This window comes from Stegostoma tigrinum, chromosome 25 (assembly GCF_030684315.1).
Source record: "Stegostoma tigrinum isolate sSteTig4 chromosome 25, sSteTig4.hap1, whole genome shotgun sequence".
NCBI classification, from domain to species: Eukaryota; Metazoa; Chordata; class Chondrichthyes; order Orectolobiformes; family Stegostomatidae; genus Stegostoma; species Stegostoma tigrinum.
Window position 1 is genome coordinate 31,045,005 of NC_081378.1, and position 14,844 is coordinate 31,059,848.

Consider the following 14,844-nt stretch of genomic DNA (forward strand, 5'->3'; position numbering starts at 1 on the left):
GACAGGCAAAGGCAAACTTTCAAAGAATGCTTGGGGAAACTGCAACAACTGTTTATTCCTGTCTGGCACTAAAGCAAAATAGGTAAGAGGGCCAATTCATGGCTTGCAAAGGAAATTAGAGATAGTATCTGATCCAAGGAAGAAGGAAACAGACGGGACAAAAAAACAAGTGTGAGGATTGGGACCATTTAAGAATTCAGCAAAGAAGGGCCACGGGATTGATTAAGAAGGTGAAAGTACAGCATAAAAGTACGCTTGCAGGGGACATGGAGACTGACATAAAGAGTTTCTGTAGGTACAAGAAGAGAAAGAGAATGGTGAAGATAAATGTAAGCCGTCTAAGTCAACTGTGGGGCAATCTATAACAGGGGACAAATGAATGGCTGAGCAACTGAATGCATATTTTGGTTCTGTGTTCACAAGACAGAACACTAATCAGACACTAGAACTGGTGGAGAATGCAAGATTTAGTGAGAGAGAAGAATTGAGGGAGATCAATATTGGTAGAGAAATGGTGCTAGGAAAATTGATGGGATTGAAGGTGGATAAATCCTCAGGGCCTGAGAATGTACATCTCAGAATACTTTAAGGAAGTGGCTCTAGAAATACTGGAAATATTGGTGGCAATCATCCAGGATTCTATAGATTCTGGAACTGTCCCTGCAGAATGTCATTCCAATATTCGAAAAGGGAAGTAAAGAGAAAACAGGGAATTACAGACCAGTAAGCTTGACATCGTTAGTAGGGAAAATTCTCAAATCCATTATCAAAGAATTTATAACAGAGCATTTTGAAAGCAGTGGCAGAACCAGACAGAGTCAGGGTGTATTTAAGAAGGAGAAATCATGCTTGACAAATTTGTTGGAGTTCTATAAAGATGTAATTAGTAAAGTTGACAAGGGGAGCCAGTCGATATGGTATATTTGGACTTTCAGAAAACGTTTGACAAATTCCCAAATAAGAGATCACTGTGCAAGATGAAAGTGCATGGAATTGGGGGAAATGTGTTCAGAAGAATAGAGAGCTGGTTTGCAGAAAGGAAACAAAGAGTAGGAATTAATGCCTCCTTTTCAAATTGACAGGCAGTAACTAGTGAGGTGCCATAGTGATCGGTGCTAGGACTCCAACTATTCACAATATTTATGAACGATTTTGATGAGGGAACAAAATGTAATATCTCCAAGTTTTCAGATGATACCAAGTTGGGTGGAAGAGTGAGCTATGATGAAGATGCAGAGATCCTTCAGCATAATCTGGATAAATTGGATGAGTGGGCGAATCAATGGCAGATGCAGCATAATTTTGATAAATGTGAGGTTATTCACTTTGGAAGCAAAAATAAGAAGGCAAATTACTACTTGAATGGCTGTAAATTGGGAGAGGGGAGTGTGTCGGACCTGGGTGTCCTTGTGCACCAGTCGCTGAAGGTAAGCATGGAGGTGTAGCAGGTGGTAAAGAAGGCAAATGATATGTTGGCCTGCTTAGAGAGAGGTTTTGACTACAGGAGCAGGGGTGTATTGTTGCAGTTATACAGGTCCTTGGTGAGACCACACCAAGAATATTCTGTGCGGCTTTGATCTCTTTTTCCAAGGAAGGATGCTTGGGAGAGTGCAACAAAGGTTTAGCAGGCTGATTCTGGGGATGGCAGGTCTGATGTATGAGGAGAGATTGACTAGGATAGGATTGTTTTTGCTGGTGTTCAGATGAATGAGGGGCTCCATAGAGACTTATAAAATTCTAACAGGACAAGATAGAGTAGATGCAGGGAAGATGTTCCCAATGGTGGGTGTGTCCAGGACCAGGGGTCATAGTCTGAGGATTCAGGGTTGATGATTTAGGACAGAGATAAGCAGACATTTCTTCATCCAAAGATGGCGAGCCTATGGAATTCATTACCACGAGAATTAGTTGATGCCAAAACATTGAATGTATTCAAGAGGTGGCCAGATATAGCACTTGGGGCAAAGGGGATCAAAGGTTATGAGGAGAAAACTAGATTAGGCTGTTGAGTTGGACGATTAGACATGATCATGATGAATTGTGGAGCAGGCTCAAAGGGGAAAATGGCCTCCTCCTGCTCCTGCCTTCTATGTTTCTATGTTTCTCACCTTGAGTGAGAAATTGAAACATTAAAAATGGAAATAGGAGGCACATTTTGTATCTCCTGCAGGATTCATTTGCTTTCTGCCTTAAAGGAAATGAAGCCAGTAACAGTGCCGATGAAATATTAATGTCATTACTTATTCAGGAAGTTTCTTATTATATGTCTACATCAGTCTATATACATGTAAAAACTCAACCTACAAAAATAACTCATTATTAATTATTTCAATCCTGACTCTTTTCCCACTGTTTCTTCCGTCATTTTTGTCTAGTTTATTTACAATTACTGCAAAAATTACTCTAATAATGGAGTGTAAAAAAGATGTTTTGCTTTTCCTTACAACGCTGCTGGCTTTATAACTTAGTTAAGTCTTTTGTATTAATCTGTTATTAAAGTGGCTAATGGCTGCATGTTTTTGTTGCTGATTATGTCACTTACATTCAATTTTGTCCCAAAGGTTTGCTAAACAAAGATAGGGCTCTTGTGACACAATGCCAACTTTGAGCCAGAAGGTCCAAGTTCAAAGCACAACCACCCCACATACCTGAGCAGGTTGATTTTTAAAAAGTTGGTTATGTCAGTTGGCTGGACAGCTAGTTGTGATTTGGAGTGGCACCAACATAGAAGATCCATTTCTTGTTTGTGTCTGAGGTTACCATGAAAGATTAAATTTCTCAATTCCTCACCTGAGGCATGGTGACCCTCAGGTTTAGCAGACACCAATTACTGGATAAACATGTTCTGGCTAGATAGATTAGTCATGGTAAAGGCAAGAGTTACAGGAATGGGATTGAGGGTGATTTGGATCCAGGGAGGGGTTCTGTTTGGAGGGTCGGTGTGGACACAACTAAAGTGACTCTGATAACCTCTCAAAACCAACATTTCTTTGATGGCACTTTAGTACGTGGCATGTTGAGCTGGCCCGGGTTACCTGTGGAAAAGGCAGTGAAATCTTACAATTTCTTACCTGGCAATATTCTCCTAACTAACTGCAACTTAGATAATCTAAAGTAGAAGTCTCAAGCATTTGCATTTAGGTTTCCTGTCTGTCTCTTGGTAACAAACCAAAGAATATTGTGGCAACAGTATATACGTAGACAAAGAACAAAGAACAAAGAAAATTGCAGCACAGGAACAGGCCCTTCGGCCCTCCAAGCCTGCACCGATCGAGATCCTGTCTAACCTGTCATCTATTTTCTAAAGGTCTGTGTCCATTTGCTCCACGCTCATCCATGTACCTGTCCAGATATACCTTAAAAGACGCTAACGTGTCTACGTCTACCACCTCTGCTGGCAACGCATTCCAGGCACTCACCACCCTGTGTAAAGAACTCTCCACACATAGGGCAGCACGGTGGTTCAATGGTTAGCACTGCAGCCTCACAGTGCCAGGGACCCAGGTTCAATTCCAGCCTCGGGTAACTGTCTGTTGTGGAGTTTGCACATTGTCCCTATGTCTGCGTGGGTTTCCTTCGGGTGCTCTGGTTTCTTCCCACAGTCCAAAGATGAGCAGGTTAGGTGGATCGGCCACGCTAAATTGCCCGTAGTGTTCAGGGGTGTTTGGGTTGTGGTGGGGAGCGTCTGGGTGGGATGCTCTAGGTGGCGGTGTGGACTTGTTGGGCCAAAGAGCCTATTTCCACACTGTAGGGAATCTAATCTAATCTATCTCCCTTAAACTTTCCTCCTCTCACTTTGAACTCATGACCCATAGTAATTGAGTCCCCCAATCTGGGAAAAAGCTTCTTGCTATCCATCCTGTCAATACCCCTCATGATTTTGTTGACCTCAATCAGGCCACCCCCTCAATCTCCGTCTTTCTAATGAAAATAATCTTAATCTACTCAACCTCTCTTCTAAGCTAGCACCTCCCATACCAGGCAACATCCTGGTGAAACTCCTGTGCACCCTCTCCAAAGCGTCCACATCCTTTTGGTAATGTGGCGACCAGAACTCTACACAGTACTCCAAATGTGGCCGAACTAAAGTCCTATACAACTGTAACATGACCTACCAACTCTTGTACTCAATACCCCGTCCGATGAAGGAAAGCATGCCGAATGCCTTCTTGACCACTCTATTGACCTGCATTGCCACCTTCAGCAAACAATGGATCTGAACACCCAGATTTCTCTGTTCACCAATTTTCCCTAGGACTTTTCCATTTGCTGTATAGTTCGCCTTGAATTAGATCTTCCAAAATGCATCACCTCGCATTTGCCTGAATTGAACTCCATCTGCCATTTATCTGCCCAACTCTCCAGTCTATCTATATTCTGCTGTAATCTCTGACAGTCCCCTGCACTATCTGCTACTCCACCAATCTTAGTGTCATCTGCAAACTTGCTGATCAGACCATCTACAACTTCCTCCAAATCATTTATGTATATCACAAACAACAGTGGTCCCAGCACAGATCCCTGTGGAACACCACTAGTCACAGGTCTCCAATGTGAGAAACTCTCTTCTACTAAAGATCTCTGTTTCCTGTTGCCCGGCCAGTTTTTTTATCCATCTAGCTAGTACACCCTAGACCCCATGTGACTTCACTTTCTCCATCAGCCTGCCATGGGGAACCTTATCAAATGCCTTACTGAAGTCCATGTATGTGACATCTACAGCCTTTCCCTCATCAATCAACTTTGTCACGTCCTCAAAGAATTCTATTAAGTTGGTATGACATGACCTTCCCTGCACAAAACGATGTTGCCTATCACTGATAAGCTCATTTTCTTCCAAATGGGAATAGATCCTATCCCTCAGTGTCTTCTCCAGTAGCTTCCCAACCACTGACGTCAGGCTCACCGGTTGATAATTACCTGGATTATCCTTGCCACCCTTCTTAAACAAGGGGACAACATTAGCAAGTCTCCAGTCCTCTGGGACCTCAGCCGTGTCTAAGGATGCTGCAAAGATATCTGTTAAGGCCCCGGCTATTTCCTCTCTCACTTCCCTCAATAACCTGGGATAGATCCCATCCGGACCAGGGGACTTGTCCACCTTAATGTCTTTTAGGATACCCAACACTTCCTCCTTCCTTATGTCAACTTGACCAAGAGTAAGCAAACATCTATCCCTAACCTCAACATCTGTCATGTCCCTCTCCTTGGTGAATACCGATGCAAAGTACTCATTAAGAATGTCACCTATATTCTCTGACTCAGCGCATAACTTTCCTTCTTTCTCCCTAAGTTGGCCAATCATTTCTCTAGTTACCCTCTTCCTCTTTATATATGAATAAAAGGCTTTGTGATTTTCCTTAACCATTATTGCCAGCAATATCTCATGTCCTCTTTTAGCCCTCTTAATCCCTCATTTCAGATTCGCTCTACATTCCCCATATTCTTCCAAAGTTTCATCTGTCTTCAGTCGCCTAGACCTCATGTATGCTTCCTTTTTCCTCTTTGCTAGTCTCACAATTTCACCTGTCATCCATGGCTCCATAATCTTGCCTTTTCTATTCCTCATTTTCACAGGAACATGTCTCTCCTGCACGCTAATCAACCTCTCTTTAAAAGCCTCCCACATATCAAATGTGGATTTACCTTCAAACAGTTTGTCTCAATCTACATTCCGCAGATCCTGCCAAATCTTGGTATAGTTGGCCTTCCCCCAGTTTAGAACTCTTCCTTTAGGACCACTCCTATCCTTGTCCATGAGTATTGTAAAACATACGGAATTATGGTCGCTATTTCCAAAGTAGTCCCCACTGTAATTTCAACCACCTGGCCTGGTTCATTCCCCAACACCAGGTCCAGTATGGCCCCTTCCCGAGTTGGACTACATACATACATATTAACTATGTGTTTTTCCAGGATCAGCTCCTGTGGTAATATTTTCTTTCAAGGCTCACAAATGAAGAATGGTCAGTTAGTTGAACTAAGTGGCAAGGACATGTACATCCTTATTTTGGATGTGAATTGTAAACTGACTTTTAAGAAGACTGTATTTGCTGCTGCAGAGTGAAAGAAGCAGTGTCCAGGAAAATGTGCACTCTTTAAAACAGCTGTTGAAGTTGTGAGAGATAGTAGGAACTGTCATTGCTGGAGGATCTGATATAACAAGGTGTGGAGCTGGATGAACACAGCAGGCCAAGCAGCATCAGAGGAGCAGGAAAGCTGACGTATCGGGTCCAGACCTGTTACATAGGTAAATTTAGCGAAAACCAGCTTGACAAAGGATCCTGAAAATAAAGATGATAAATGGCATGCAATTTGGCTCAGGGCACTACATAACATTCCATAAGAACCTGCATTGGAACATGATTTGTGCAAATTATGAATGAGGCAATTACCTTGTAACTTACAGATGTGATTAAGTGATATGTCTTGAAAAATGTGAGAAATATAAGGAGTTGGATCTTAAAAGAGTTATGAAACCTCAGTTAATCTATGTGAATACAAGCCTGGGCTTTTGGGGAAGGTCCATTCAAACATTTAAATTCAAAGCAGGAGTACACTACTCAGCTCCCCAATCCAACTCTGCCATTTGAGTAGATCATGGCTGAGCTGATTGTGGCCTCAATGTGACTTTCCTGTCGACCCTCTATACTCTTTGACTAGAGGACTGGATTGTGAAATTGTACTGAAATGTTTTAGTATTCAGATGTATGTATCACTGGATAGGCCTTTGTTTTGGCCATCCTGAATTGTCTTGGAGATAAGAAAAATGAGGGAATTTGGGAGATGAATTGATAAAAATCGGAAGAAAGGTGAACATAGAGATGAATTCCTGCAGTAGATATCCAGCGTTGATGCTTTGATGCTCTGAAGATCCATTCCCCCCGCTACTCTATCCCAACAGCCCCGTATTTACCATGACTACCCACCTAACCTGCAAATCTTTCGGTTGCGGGAGTACTTGATGGAAATCCAGGCAGACATGGGAGAAAATGTCAACTCCACAAAGACAGTCACCCAAGGCTAGATTCAAACCCAGGTCCTTCCTCAGTCAAGATGGTTTCAGTCGAACTAGAATGAGATGGCATCCAACTAAACTCCAACTGCAATTACACATGTACATGGAAGCCAAGAGATGTAAGAGGTAATTGAGCATCAAAACTCTACCAACTGAAGGTTATCTGGCAGCTTCCTTGTACTGAGCAGCTTATGAAAGTCTGAAGACATCATCCTCCCTCCCCCATGGTCTCTAGCATTGATTTACAGGTGAGCCAAAATGACTGTGTTTTGTTTACTCCCTGCTGCTGTGGGAATTAAAAGGAGCAAGATCTGAATCGTTTCTTTTCTCTCCATAGTCAGTGTCAAAATTATGATATACATACAGAGTTAATTTTAAAATGCGTAAACAAATAAGGGTACCAAACTTGCTGTTACTGTTGGGAAAAGAGTGCTTCAATGTATATTGCAGTCTAGATCTCACCGAGAAGCAAAATTCCAAGACAGCAGAAACATTGGAGTTCTTGAAAATAGATATTGAACTTTCTAATGTGACTTATGATTCCAGCATCTGCACTAATTTGCTATTGTTTAAGAATGGAATGAGTTCAACTGTTGAGCTTATAAAAGAGGAGAAGACTATTGATCAGTATATGACTACATTGATGCATCTGGTTGAATTCTGAGATTGGACAACTGCGAAATAGACAAGCTATTTCACAACATACTTGGGTATAAGAAATTCTGCTGAGAAAGTATGTCCCTGACAGAAAAAATAAGTTCATTCTCAACATGTTTAAATGCTCTAAGTTTTTTAATTATCAGCTGGAGTGCATTAGTTGGAAAGCAAAACAAAGGCTTTGCATTATGCTGAAAGACATTCCAGTCAGGATGAGAACTGCATATTGGAAGAAATACTTATACAATAACCCTTAATGGAAATGGTTGGATGGAAATATTGCAGTGGATAACACATAAGAAAACAAGAATAATGAGGAAAGAACATGAGGAAAGCTGTGCTCATATGGAAGAAGCTGAATCACTTTGCACACAAAAGTTTAGTGAAGAAGAAGAGAACACGGTGATATAAATGGCTGCTGGATAGATGTCAGTAAGGATTCTGACAAATCACAGTATATCATACATTAGGTATGACATGGGGAGGCAATGGCCCTGTGGTATCATTGCTGGGCTGTTAATCCGGAGACCCAGATAGTGCTCTGGGGAGCTGGGTGTGAACCCTGCCACAGCAGATCATGGAGTTTGAATTCAATAAATATCTGGAATTAAGAGTCTCATGATCACCATGAATCTATTGTCAATTGTCAGGGGAAACAAAACCCATCTGGTTCTCTAATATTAGGGAAGGAAACTGTCTTCCTTACCTGGCCTATAAATGATTCCAGACCCACAGCAATGTGGTTGGCTCTTAATTGCTTTTTGGGCAATTAGGGATGGGCAATAAATGCTGCCTATCCAACAACGCCCTCATCCCATGAACGAATAAGAAAAACATATAATAAGTTGGTGTCATTCAATCTGAAGCTTATAGATTCCGCCTATTAGAATGATGACTACACAAAGGATGCATCAAATAAAAGTGAACTGGAAGAGAGACACTGCTGTTTTGTGCAACATCATGAGCTTTGCAGACCTGTGTTAAGTGGCTCAAGATGCTGGCCCAAAGTTAAGCTCTTGAAAGTAAGATTGAGCCTGTACAATAGAATGATACTCATTCCAATATGGTAAATTAAGAAAAGAGCCCAAAGCATTGGAAATAATGAAGATCTGATGTTCCAGATATCAGGAGTTAAACAGAATCCACTCACTTGAGTTGATTGGATAGATTGCAGAATTGAGCAGTGAAATGGCAGATGGAGTTTCAATCCAGCAAATGTGAGATGATGCATTTTGGAAGATCCAATTCAAGAGCAAACTGTACGGTAAATGGAAAAGCCCTGGGGAAAATTCATGCACAGAGAGATCTGGGTGTTCAGGCCCATTGTACCCTGAAGGTGGCAATGCAGGTTGACAGAGTAGTCAAGAGGGCATACGGCATGCTTTCATTCATCGGACAGGGTATTGAGTAGAGGAGTTTGCAGGTCATGTCACAGTTGTATAGGGCTTTGGAATGCTGAGAATATTTCTGGTTGCCACATTACCGAAAGGATGTGGATGCTTTGGAGAGGGTGCAGAGGAGGTTCACCAGGTTGTTGCCTGGCATGGAGGGTGCTAGCTATGAAGAAAGGTTGAGTAGATTAGGATTATCTACATTAGAAAGACAGAGGTTGAGGGAGGACCTGATTGAGGTCTACAAAATCATGAGAGGTATAGGCAGGGTGGATAGCAAGAAGCTTTTTCCCAGTGTGCAGGTTCAATTACTAGGGGTCACAATTTCAAGACGAAAAATGTTTAAGGGAGATATGAGTGAAAAGTCCTTTACGCAGAGGGTAGTGGGTACCTGGAACATTTTGCCAGGGAGGTGGTAGAGGCAGGCATGATAGTGTCGTGTAAAATGTATCTAGACAGATATATGAATGGGAAAGGAGCAGAGGGATACAGATACTTGGAATATAAGTGACAGGTTTAAATAGAGGATCTGGATCGGCGCAGGCTTGAAGGGCTGAAGGGCCTGTTCTTGTGTTGTAATTTTCTTTGTTCTTTGTTCTTTGAATGAAGTCTAAATCTTGTCGTAGTAAGCATATGTGTGCCAGAATAGTTTTGCAACAATTCATAGGGAACCCAGTTACTGACTGTTGAACAGATGTAAACAGAAATTAAGGATTACAATGATGTCTTTACAGGTCTCAGATGTCTTGTTGATGTGTCTGTCCAGAAGTACATGTCACATTCCCTTTTTAACAATCACTATGCTTTACGACATTAAAAGGAACTTGCTCAAGGAATATTGTAGTTACTCAAACTAATCTATCCTGATGTGTGTGTCTGTGATAATTACCTGTAAGTCCTCAGGTTGATCAAATCTGGTGTAGGCATACTCATCTTGGAGGCCCAGCTACACGTTGTCATGAGATTCACTCCATGCTGGGTATCACAGCCCATGAATATCATCTTGAAGGAGACTAAACTGTGAAGCCAAATTTGTTGAGGAGAGTTCCAGCTGCTCTCAAGTCCTACAAGGAAGGAAAAATAAAACAGGAGAGCTGGAAAAGGAGGGAGTACTCAAGAAAATGACAGTTATTGCAGACTGAATTACCAGCATGATTGTTGTGAAAAAATACATGAAAATTAACACTATACATAGTTATAAAGAAGCTCAACAAGCCTTACAAAAGAGCTGACTATCTCATGTCATCACTGAATAAACTTCCCAAGGCAGAAGTTTCTACTACTCATCATGTAAAGATTGGTTACTATTTTTAATTCATTCATAATATGTGGGTTTTGTAGGCTTGGTCAGTATTATTAAGCCCATCCCTTATTGGCCCCTGAATTGAATGGTTTGCTAGTATTATTTCAGAGAGGTAGCTAAGAGTCAGCCCCATTGCTACGGATGCAGAGTCATATGTAAGCTAAAGCAGGTAAGTATGACAGATTCGCTTTCCCAAAGGACATTAATGATAGGGTTTTTATTTTAATATGGTTGGTAAATGGATGATTTTAGGCTATTTTTAAATTCCAGATGTTTAACAAATTAAAATTTCACCACGTGCTATGCCACCAGAGCACTAGTCCAATGGCATTGCCAGCATGCCGCTATGACACAACCCCACCAACTCCCACAGTTACCATGACCACACATCCTTCCACCCCACTTCCTGTGAAGATCCTGTTGCATTCTCTCACATTTTCCATTTCCATCACATCTGCTGTGATAATGTGAACTTTGACAAGGAAGCCTCGGAAATGTCCACCTTCTTCCTCAACCGAGGACTCCCCAGAACTGTAGTTGACAGGGCTCTCAGCTGTGTTTGACCCATCCCCTGCACTTCAGCCTCAACCCCTCTCTTCCCGCCCACAACAGTGATAGGGTCTCCCTTATTATCACTTACCATCCACCAGAATCCATATCCAGAGGACCATTTCCACCACCTCCAACATGATGCTCCCACCAGATACATAGTCCCCTCTGCTCCCTTGTCAGCCTTCTGCAAGAAGTGTGCCTCTTAGGCACCCTGGTTCACCTGCATTCCCAACACCCATCATCCCACTAGCCTCATAGAACCTTCCCATGCAACTGCAAAAGATATAACACTTGCAATTTACTTCCTCCCTCCTCGCTATCCAGGGCCACAAACACAGTGATTTACTTGCACCTCACTCAATCTAGTCTACTACATGCACTGCTTACAATGTGGTCTCTTCTACATTGGGGAAAGGAAGCATAGACTGAGTGACTGCTTTGCAGAACAACTACATTCTGTCAAGAAAAAAAGACTCTGAGCTTCTAGTTGCTTGTCACTTCAACACACCGCCTTGCTCCCTAGCGAATATCTCTGTCTCAGGCTTACTGCAAGAAATAATGGCAAAGCAGGCAATGAGTTTGGGCTAAAGAGTTTCCTCTCTTTTCCTTATATTGTACACATTTGTCACTTACTTATAATTATTAAAATTACCAACATAGGCAAAGGTCTTCTAGCTTTTTAAAACACTTTTACAACATGCTAAATAACTTTTAAAAATTATATAAACAATTCCATAACCATATTCACATAACTCAGTATCTGAAAGTCACATTTTTGGAAGCATATCAAAAGTTAATTTCAAAACTGGCATGAGCTTCTCATTGAGCATTTTATTCTTGATCAAAGTCAGAAGTCACATGACACCAGCTTTTAGTCCAACGGGTTTATTTGTGATCGCATAAGCTTTTGGAACACAGCCCTTTCGTCAGGTGCAGTGGGAGAGCAGGACACATGGACACAGAGTTTATAGGCAGAGAGATCAAGGGCAGAGAGATCAAAAGATCATATAACTGTTGTGAGTGGACTGTCAGATGATAAATCTTTGCAGGTGACCAAGAGTGTCAGAGATGGTGTATGAAATGTTTATAAGGTCAATGTCAATGCTGCACTGTCATGACAAACAGGCAGACCGATAGGAATATACAAAAGGTGACATCTCAGGTCAGAGGCTGAATTGTAGGTGTGAGGCTTTGTCCAGAATCTGCCTCAGAATTTTATCCTGGAATCAATCTAGTTTTATTCTGAAAGCTGGAATTTATTAAGATGCTACACTGACTGACTGTGACTACAAATTGTGTGTTCTTTTGAACAGAATGGAAAGTATCTGCCAATAAACAAATATCTTGGATGAAATTATTCACCCCATAGATGTGTGTGTGTGTCTCTGTGCACTTGAAAGAGATTGTGTATGAGTGTGAATGTGTGTGTGAGAGAATGCATGTATGTGTGTGTGTGTGTGTGTGTGTGTGTGTGTGTGTGTGTGTGTGTGTGTGTGTGTGTGTGTGAGAGAGAGAGAGAGAGAGAGAGAGAGAGAGAGTATAATACGTAATTCAAAACTGTACAAATTAATCAAGGTAGAGGCATCATAACAATTTATCAAGGAGACGCTGTCAAAACAGGAAAGTAAGGAAAATTTTACAGATATAGAGCACTGTGGTGGGGGTGACCTGTAGTGCAACATGAACCCAAGATCATAGTTGAGTCCATTTTTATGGTACAAAACTTGGCTATCAGTCTCTGCTCAGCGATTCTACATTGTTGCGTATCCTGGAGTTCACCTTTGAGGGAGCTTGCTCAAAGATCGGAGGCTGAATGTCCCTAATCCTGAGGTGCTCCCCCATTGGGAGGGAACAAACCTGTCTGGCAATTGTTGCTTGGTGTCCATTCATTCCTTGTTGTTTTCTGCATGGTCTCACCAATATACCACGTCTGGGGGCATCCTTGCCTGTAGCATATGAGATAGACAACATTGGCGTAGTGGCATAAGTATCTGTGGTGAATGTGATGGTTAGTGTTCCCATGTGTGACGGTGATTTCCATGTCAATAATCTGATATGTATTGCAGAGTTTGTCATGACAGGTTTGTATGCTGTTGCGTTCGATGTTGTCCTGAAGGCTGGATGGTTTATTGAGAACAATGGCCTGTTTAAGTTTTGGCAGTTGTTGGAAGGCAAGAATTGGAGGTGTACGGAAGATCTTGGTGAAATATTCATTGTCATTGATGCCATGTTAAAGGCTGTGAAGAACAAGGCGTAGTTTCTCTGCTCCATGGAAGTACTGGGTAATGCAGGGTACTCTATCGATCTTATCCTGTGTCTGTCTTCTGATAAGGTCTTTGCGGTTTTTCACTGTGGCAATTGATGAGTTGAGCATCAAATCCTTATTAGGGCACCTTTCAAAAACTTCAGGTGTCCGTCACGTTCTTCCTCATCTGAGTTGATCCTATGTATGTGCAGGGCTTGTCCATAAAGTATGGCATCCTTAATATTTTAGGGTGAAAGCTAGAGAAGTGCAACGTTGTGAGCTTATCTGTGGACTTACCATGGAGTAAGACCCTGAGGTGTCCATCATTGATGAAGACGTAATGTATTCAAGAATAGACTGATTCTGAAGAGTAGTCCATGATAAATCTGATGGTGGGGTAAAACTTGTTGATAAAGCTATGTAGTTATTTCAGTGATTCCTCGCCATGAGTCCAAAGGAAGAAAATTTTTTCAATGTATCTGGTGTAAAGCATTGGTTGGAGGTTCTGTGTAGCAAAGGAATCTTGCTCAAACTTGTGCATGAAAATGTTGGTGTATTGGGATGTAAATTTGCTCGCCATGGCTGTTCCATATGTCTAGATGGAGAATTGGTTGTTGAAGGTGAAGACATTGTGCTTGAGGATGAAACGGATGAATTGTAGGATGGTGCCTGAAAATTGGAAGTTGTTGGTATTGAATACTGAGGCTATGGCAGTAATGCTGTCATTGTGGGGGATCCTGGTGTAAGGTGCCGAAACATCCATTGTGCCGAGGAATTTTTGTCGTTTGACTGATCCGTCGGAGCTGAGTTTCTGTAAGAGATCTGCAGCGTTGTGACAGAAGTCAGCCATGTATCATCTTTTAAATTCCAGCTTACAGAATAAAACTAGCCTGATTCCAGTTAAAACTCTGAGACAGATTCTGAACAAAGCCTCATACCTACAATTCAGTGTCTGACCTGAGATGTCACATTCTGTACATTCTTATCGCTCACATTGACTTGATAAACACTTCACTCACCATTCTTGGTCACCTGCAGAGATTTATCATCTGATAGTCCACTCACATTAGTTGTATCTTTTGATCTCTCTGCCCTTGATCTCTCTGCCTGTAAACTCTGTGCCTGTGTATCCTGCTCTCCCACTGCACCTGACAAAGGGCCTACATGCCACAAGTTTTATGTGATTCCAAATAAATCAGATGGACTATAATCTGGTGCCATGTGACTGCTGAGTTTATCCACTCCAGCCCAACACCAGCACCTCCACATTTTATTATTCTTGCTGGTGTAAGTTTCTCATGAGAGTAACCAACAATTCTTCACATTCTTGTAACATGTCTCAGAAATACTGCTGCTAACAAAGCAGTCACAACAGACAACATTATCAAACCTGATAGACACACAGTCGATCTTGAGAGTTAAAAATAGTTTTACCCAGCAAAGAAAAAGAGTCGTCTGCTCTACACTGAGGAGATGAAATGAAGACTAGGTGATTGCTTTGCAGACATCTATGTTCTGTCTGCAAAAATGGCTCTGAGCCTCCTGCCACTTCATTACACTGCTATGTTCCCCGGCTAACATCTCTGCCTCAAGCATGCTGCAATGGTCCAGAGAAGCTCAGCGCAAGCTGCAAGAACAGCACTTGGGAGCTCCACAGCCTTCAGGGCTCAATATTGAG

General features: G+C 41.9%; 1 long non-coding RNA gene across 2 annotated transcripts in view; it reads right to left on the reverse strand.

Moving 5' to 3' along the window:
* The window catches only part of LOC125463322 (uncharacterized), a 101,763-nt gene that overhangs the window by 26,473 nt on the left and 60,446 nt on the right, over nucleotides 1–14,844 (reverse strand). For both annotated transcript variants that reach the window (XR_007249808.2, XR_007249807.2), the window contains exon 3: nucleotides 9,956–10,130. This is a non-coding gene — a long non-coding RNA (uncharacterized LOC125463322). The remainder of the gene's footprint in view (nucleotides 1–9,955; nucleotides 10,131–14,844) is intronic.